Genomic DNA, 8,498 nt, shown 5'->3' with positions numbered 1-8,498 from the left:
AACTGAGGTAAACAGAAATGAAGTGACCTTCTCAGGGTCACACAGCTAGTAGTGTCTGAAGTTAGATCTGAACTCAGATCTTCTTGATTCCAGGTTTAGCACTCCATCTAACTACCTAGCACTAGCTACAGGTATGGTTTTGAACTCATCTCATTTTCCTCATCTGTAAAGCCAGGGGATTGGAATGATGAATTGTCATAATTCCTTCCAACTCTAATATGCTGTGATCTGGGATTAAGTTTTGTCCAAAACAGCATTCATAATACCATCTACTAAGGCACAGAGGGATTGCAATCTCCATCAAAGAAGGGAGTTAGTCTGCCTTTGAAATCAAAGATTCTTGAAATATAAAAATAAGAGCACAATCTTGCCCATCTCATTTTGCCTACCTTTTGTGAAAGAGAAGATGAAAACACACGCGATTATGGGTCTTTGTAGCAAGAATTGAAAGGATTTTTCCATGTAGGTTGGGAAAGTGAAACTGCAGACCTGGAAGTCAGAGGATCTGGAGGTTAGGAGTGGACTGCACCTGCAGGATGAAAGACAAGATGTGCTTGATAAAGACCGAACTTTTTTGACTTCAGTATTGCCTACACAGGTACCCAAGTGTGCTTTCTGAATCATGCATATAATGAGAAATCTTAGTGACCTTCCTGTAGTATTGTTGCTGCCCTCCAGCAGAGAATAACAAATAAAGACCCACCCCCTGTCTCAATCAAATGACAGGATTGCACAAGGAGTTTCCAAGGTAAAACCTTGAATACCTTCAGTAAGTCATAGGTATTTTGTGCAGAGATAATCTATAGAGCTCTGCTCATGAATACAGAAATGGTCTGGTTGAAGAAAGGGTGATGAGTGAAGTCAGGGAATTCACAATCTTGGCCTTCACTGAAGGAGCACCTGTTGCTCCACCAAGAAGTCCATTAGAGCTTGCCTTATTCCGATGCTCTAATGTTTTCAGTGTAGGACATTCTGGCTTCAGGCATAGAGTCTAAAAATAAGAGTAGGTCCTAGTGTTACTGTATTCCAGTGCTACCAAGCCCAAATATAAATGGGCACATATTGATTTAGAAAACATAATAAAATTAACTATGCTCTATTGTTCTATTGTTATCAATTTTGTTGTTAGATATACTATTACAAATTTGATACCTCTCCTGGAGGTATTCATTTCCAAATACTTGGATTTTTGCCATGTGAATGAAGGATTAAACTTTTTTTTTTTCTGTTTGGCCTCAGAGAACAAAGTTAGATCCAATGAGTTAAAATTTATAGTTAATGTCTGAGCATTCTTTGTGACTCCCACTTGTATCCTCCTTTATGCTTAAGACCTACCCACACTTTCTCACCCTGTGTGAATTTTGTCCATTTTCTCCAAAAGAGTTCTTTGAAACATTCAGATTCTTTTTTCCTACATCTCTTGACAGAATGATTGTATATAAACACCCATGGAAAATACAACATATTCATAATTCATCTCTCATTCTTTCTACATGATCATCTGCCTCCTTTTTACACTGATATTCATTTCAGGGCTTCCCATTTTAGGAAGGATGCTGAAAACTTACTACTCTAGTGGAAGGAATTTACAACTTTGGAAGGATAGAGACTTCCATTTGATATCATTATACTGAATAGTATTATTTCATTTGGAACATAAGATGACTTGGAGAATTATGATATTCATTTCCAAAGACTTGGATGATTGTCATATGAATGAAGGATTACACTTTTGTTTTTCTGCCTGGCCTCAGAGAGCAAAGCTCAATCCAATGAGTTTAAATTTACAGGAACGTAGATTTCAGTTAAATATATGAAACAATTTTCTAATAATTAAGAATAGTCCCAAAATGGAATAAACTCTTTTGTTGAGTTTCCACTTCAGTGCACCAAAAGTTTTATTTAAAAAAATTTTTTTTTTATTTTTTGCAAGTCAGTGGGGTTAAGTGGCTTGCCCAAACCCATACAGCTAGGTAATTGTTAAGTGTCTGAGGCTGCATTTGAACTCAGGTACTCCTGACTCCAGGGCCGGTGCTCTATCCACTGCGCTACCTAGCTGCCCTGCACCAAAAGTTTTAAAATGAAGTTGGGTTATAATTTGTTTTAGAGGGAAACATGCTTCAGGTTGGACCAGATGATGTCTGAGTTTTATCTCCCATCTCTATAATTTTATGATTTTTGGGTTGTACTTTTGAATTACATTTTCAGATTGCAAAAAGTATTACTTGCAGAAACTTTTGGACTTATCAGTACATTTTGATGACTCTGTAATATCATTGATATTACATTATCATAGAGAACTCTCTCAACAATGCAGATCATGGGGCAGCTAGGTGGCGCAGTGGATAAAGCACCGGCCCTGGAGTCAGAAGTACCTGGGTTCAAATCCGGCCTCAGACACTTAACAATTACCTAGCTGTGTGGCCTTGGGCAAGCCACTTAACCTCATTGCCTTGTAAAAACCTAACCCCCCCCCCAAAAAAAAACCCCAATGCAGATTATGACCTATCTCCACCTTCTAATTCAGTCTTTAGCAAAGTGCTTGATGCTTAACATATACTAGACCTTAACAAATGCTAGTTGATTAACTGTGTAACTCCAAGTCCTTTTCTTGTAATACAATGCATCTATTATTTCACTGACATAGGTATGTTGCTGTAAAACGTGTTATGTTAGCATATAGTTGACTTAGACTTTTCCATCTTGACTTTCTCCCTCATCTTGTATAACTAAGGAAATGTTATGTTTTTTTCTAACATTGTTAGGAAAACTTGTTAATTTGTGCCTCTCCTTAAGCATACAGAGACTATCTCACATACACTGTGTTTGATCAGTGTTTCCCCATATCATGTGTCCTGTGTCCTGTAAATTATGTTAAAGTTGTCATGCCCCAGACAAGGACCAGAACCCTCTGACCCTCTGAGGCATACAAATAATATTGAGAAAAGAATAATGTTATTCAAAAAATAAACAAACTGCCCTTGACTATTTCTCTCTCTCTCTTTTTTAAAAGTTTTTCAAGGCAATGGGGTTAAGTGGCTTGCCCAAGGCCACACAGGTAATTATTAAGTGTCTGAGGCCACATTTGAACTCAGGTACTACTGACTCCAGGGCCTGTGCTCTATCTACTGCGCCACCTAGCCACCCCCGTCCTTGACTATTTCTGACATGATTCCCTAAACCAGTCCTCCTCAATGGCTCCCTCTTCCTTTGCTCAAGTATAAATAAACTTCTCTGTCCCCCATAACAATGGGTCACTGAGTCTGTAAATTCCTTCCTCTGCTTAACCTGAAACTATACTCCTTCAGGTATTTCATTCAACAATCCTGATCACAATCAGTTAATGTCTGAGCATTCTTTGTGACTCCCACTTGTGTCCTCCTTTATGTTTAAGAACTATCCACACTTTTTCACCCTGCATGAATTTTGTCCATTTTCTCCAAAAGAGGTTTTTGAAACATTAAGATTCTTTCTTCTAAATCTCTTGACAGAAAGATTATATATAAGCACCCATGGAAAATACAACATATTCATAATTAATCTCTCATTCTTTCTACATGATCTTCTGCCTCCTTTTTACATTGATAGCATGTTGTTGCTTTTTCACACCCATCATATTCCATTGCACTATCTTTTTCATGAAGTATGGCTTTTTATTCTTTGGCAAATATAGTATTTTGCATCTCTCAGACATGCAGCAGCACCATAAGATTGCTATTAACCAAGATGGTCTTTTGTTTTAGTAAGAAGTTTGGGGACCATTAAAATCACTTAAAAAAAGAACAATCCATTTTTCTTCCATTTTCCATTCTATTTTGGGACTTAGTTCACTGCTTTAATATGAAATAGTGAATGATCAACTCTATAGATTATCTCTCCTACTTTAACATAAGTCTCAAAGTCTTTGGTATGGGACTTTCTTTTTTTTCTTACCTTTTTTTTTTTTAGGTTTTTTTGCAAGGCAAACAGGGTTAAGTGGCTTGCCCAAGGCTACACAGCTAGGTAATTATTAAGTGTCTGAGACCGGATTTGAACCCAGGTACTCTTGACTCCAGGACTGGTGCTTTATCCATTGCGCCACCTAGCTGCCCCTAGGACTTTCTTTTTAGTGGTGCCAGAATAAGAAAAGGAAAAAACAGAGATCTTGCTCTTCTGGTTTGCAGTTTTGAGAGTGATATGCCTTTTAAGACTATCTTCTAGTTCCTAGATGAAGAAAGATATTGGGAGAAATGTCTACATAAAAAGTAGCTAGCAATCTCTGTCACGTTGCTATTTCTAATCTACCATACTACAGACTTTGGGGATATTTACCCTTGGCTGAGTTGCAATATCTAAGTTAGACCTCTTTCACTCTATATTCTCTGATATATATTCTCCTATTAATATCTTCTCTGATAATTTTGTTGCTTTTGTGTTGCTATTGACATGAATAAGTGGGTTTATTCTCTATTTGCTATGTGTTTTCATTATAGAATTAGCATTTGATGGGAAGGGAGTAAAGCCCTGGAGATATATATGGATTCTCCTTTCTTATTAAGGAGTAGTAATCAGGAATAAAACTTGAACTTGAATTTTCCTCTAATAATATTTAAAAGAGTTTATATATATATATACATATATATACATATATATATATATATATATATGTATATATATATATTTAATTCTAATCTGGTACCCTTTCTCTCTGAAGAGAATAGAGTGACTAACTTCTGAGTATTACCTTCAACATCTTGCTTCCTGTTCAGTCAGGAATCAGATTCTCCTTTGGAGAAATGTAAGGAGAAGGGAAGGCTAAAACTATATGTATTCTAGCTTTCCTTCTAGCTACATCTTGACAGACCCAAGAGTCACATAAGAATTTCATAGACACAACACAGTAATCACACACTCCATATACCAGTTTGTAGCAGGTTCATCATTACCATTATCATCACTGTTGTTGCCTTGCTTACTTAATATTCAAATGTTTTTAGCTTTCTTTGGAAATTCATACAGGGGCAAAATTTTACACTGACCTCCTTTACCAAATGAAAACCATAGTATCTAAAACATATAAAACCTATTCAACAATCTCAGCTCTTCCCAATAATCCCTGTGAACTGACAATAGTTCTATTTTTTCCTCTGTTGATGAAATTATAGACATTGCAAACATTCTTGTACCAAGGGGGAAAAAAGATAAATTTACCCTGACTGCTTACTTTACCAATTAGAGTTCCCAATTTGCCTTTAGAAAAAAACAAAGTTTTCCTAGAGAAGCCTTGAGATATTTGGTTAAAGAAGTAACCATGGAAGCTTTTTACAAAATTGTAACTTGTTCCAATGCTTGAAAAAGCAGACATCTTTCAATTATTTGTGTCCAGTTATATTGTAATAGTCCAGCTAATTAAAATAACAGGGACCAATTGCTATGAATGCTCCTTCCGTTTCAAAATTTGACCTTCTAAACCATTGGATCTCTACTAAAGACCCTCCAATACTTCCTTATGGGAAAGAGGTGTTCTGGAGTTATTGAAAGCTTGGTCAGTGGTGCACAAAGCATTATAGGTCTTGCTAAGCTGGAAAGGTTCTGAGTGTGGACCCAAAGAAAAAACTCAGCTTGTATCATCTGAAGATTAACTAGCTAAGTGTAAATCAACTCATCATCACTAAGTTGACCATCTGGCAATAGCTTTGGTCCCATTTAGAAGGTGATCAACTTAACATAGCATGAAAAGGTTACAATTTGCATTGGGAGAAACAGTACCCACAATAATGAAATTCTGACCTTTCAAAATTTTGAAAAAGAGTTCTCATGTCATCTTGATGTCATCTTATAAGAGTTAACATTCAATGCTCCCATGAAACCAATCCAAATTTACTAAAAAGGAATCACATATATCTGACTGTAAACATCATGCCTAGTGGATACAGATTAAAATAACAAATATATAATTTAAGTATGGAATAAAATTTAATCAAATGAAACACTTAAATTTTCCATTACCCTTCTTTGGAGGGTATAGTAAGTAGGATGGATCTGGGCCTTTGATTTTACTAATGTAAGGAACTCTCAGCAAAAAAATTCCCTTGAACTACAAAAATTAGCAACCCTCCTACAATCTGTAGTCTTGAAGAATTTCCTGAAGCACTGAGAAGCTAAGAGATTTACTTAAGGTCTCATTACCAATAATCTTGAACACATTTTCCTGGCTCCAAAGACTATTCCTTGAGTCTCTCTCTCTCTCTCTCTCTTTCTCTCTCTCTCTCTCTCTCTCTCTCTCTCTCTCTCTCTCTCTCTTAGGTTTTTGCAAGGCAAATGGGGTTAAGTGGCTTGCCCACTTAATTATAAAGTGTCTGAGGTCAAATTTGAACTCAGGTAGTCCTGACTCCAGGGCTGGCGCTCTATCCACTGTGCCACCTAGCCACCCCCAGCTCTCTTTCTTTCTCTCAATTTTTGATTATTATTATTTTTATAATGAGTGAATATCCATTCTCTCTCCATCTTGCCTTCTCCCACCCCCACTACCCAGGAAAAGAAAAATAGAAAAACAAAGTAATTGTAATAAATATGCATAGTCATGCAAAGCTAATTCTTATATTTACCATGTCCAAAAAAATGCTCAATATGCACTCTAGTCTATCATCTTTCTTTCAGGGGCTAGTTAGCCTGTTTCATCATTATTCCTCTGGAATCAGAGTTGGTCATTGCAGTGTATTTTCAAAGTTGTTTTTCTTTACTATGTTGTTAATGTTGTATAAATTGTCTTCTTTTGTTTTACTTACCTTACTCTGCATCATTTCATATAAGTGTTCCCAGGTTCCTTTGAAATTCCCTCTCCATCTTAGCTGCTTGACATCCCCAAAATACTTTAAGATTCATCTGAAGTCCTATTTTCTTTTTATTATGTATTTATTTGTTTATTAATTAATTTATATTTATTTATTCATTCACTCGCTCACTTGCTCACTCATTCATTTATTTATTTATTTATTTTTGCAAGGTAGTAGGGGTGAAGTGACCTACCCAAGGTCACACAATTAGGTAATTATTAAATATCTGAATCTGGATTTGAACTCAGGTCCTCCTGTCTCCAGGATCAATACTCTATCTGTTGTGTCACCTGGCTGCCCCTAAAGTCCTATTTTCTAAAAGAAGTCTTTCACAATCCTCCTTAATCTTAGTACCTTTCCTCTAAGATTATCTTCAATTTATCAAGTCTAGATTTTGTTTGTACAAAGTTATTTGTTTCTCTAGTTAAGCCATGAGCTTCATGAGAGCTTTGGGGGTTTTATTTTTTTTTATCTTCTTTTGTATCTCAATTGCTTGGAATAGTCCTTTTATAAATGATAACTTCAATTCTTATTGCACAGTGCCATTTCATTTCATTCATATATTATAATATTTTTTAGCATTTTCCAATAGATGGGAACTCTTAGTTCTTTGACACTGTAAAAAATATACATGGATTTTTGTCCTCTTTTTTTGATTTCTTTGGGGTGCATCTTGTAGATGTATTTTTGTTTCAAAGGGTGGTCACAGTAATTACGGGGACATAGTTTCAAATTCCTTTCCTTAATGGTGTAGTCATGCACGGCTCCCCCAGCTAAGCCTTAATGCAATAATTTCCTGGCAATTGATTAAATGTTTTTTATCTCTGTTACATCTTTCTTTCCATAATAGAGAATGGAATGTCATCTCCAAAGCCTCATTGCCCAGGGTCAAAATTCTATTGGAACAAAGCCATTCATCTAGTTCCTTAGAACCATGGGCATCTACTCTGCCTTTTGAAGACCACTTTCTCTTTGGGTAGCCAGGTACCCATAATTGTACCAAGCCTTTTTTTTTGGATAGAGATAGAATAGTACAATTGTTTTCCTCAGCATTCACCCTCCCTGCTCCCATTCCCCTGGTCTGGGTCTTGCCATACAAATGAATTTCAAGTCTACAGAATAGCTAGAGACAGGGTTAAAACAAAAGGTGAGGCGAAGTCATTATGAGATTGTTGTTCTGTGTCTTAAATCCTTTGTTTCAAGGTTCTGCTGTTCACTTATGGTTTTTTACTGCATAACTGGCAAGTCCCCAAAACTCCTTTATGAGTACAAGTGCCATGTGACAAGTATTGTGTTAAGCTCTGAAGCTACAAATAAATACAAGCAAAAGGAAACTACAGTCCCTGACCTCGAGGAACTTACACTGTAATGGAAAAGACTACATGAAAAAAAGGAGTTTAAAAAATCCCAAGAGAAATAAAAAAGGAATAAATTAAGAAAAGATAAGGACTGGAGTAGAGTCTTTGAACTATTACCCCTCATCCACATCTCTTAATCACCTCATCTTTGCTCTTTGAGCTACCCTTCTCATCTGCCAAGCATTCAAATGTTAACAGAGAGGACAACGTCATTGTACTGGCCACATAGTTCAAATGCTGCATGTACCCTGTCAAAAAGACTATTTTGTGGAGAACTCAGACAGGGCAAGTGCTCATAAGGGGGTGAGAAGAAGTGATACTTGAA

The 8,498-nt window shown here is 36.3% G+C and overlaps 1 long non-coding RNA gene across 1 annotated transcript in view; it reads right to left on the bottom strand.

Moving 5' to 3' along the window:
- Positions 1-421: 421 nt before the first annotated feature.
- Positions 422-8,498, bottom strand: part of LOC141503065 (uncharacterized) — a 205,242-nt gene continuing 197,165 nt past the window's right edge. Inside the window, exon 5 of the long non-coding RNA XR_012472755.1 lies at positions 422-529. This is a non-coding gene — a long non-coding RNA (uncharacterized LOC141503065). The remainder of the gene's footprint in view (positions 530-8,498) is intronic.

The sequence above is a fragment of the Macrotis lagotis genome, chromosome X, assembly GCF_037893015.1.
Source record: "Macrotis lagotis isolate mMagLag1 chromosome X, bilby.v1.9.chrom.fasta, whole genome shotgun sequence".
In the NCBI taxonomy this organism is placed as follows: domain Eukaryota; kingdom Metazoa; phylum Chordata; class Mammalia; order Peramelemorphia; family Peramelidae; genus Macrotis; species Macrotis lagotis.
Note: the sequence above shows the minus strand (reverse complement) of the source record. Positions and strands in the feature narration are given on the sequence as shown.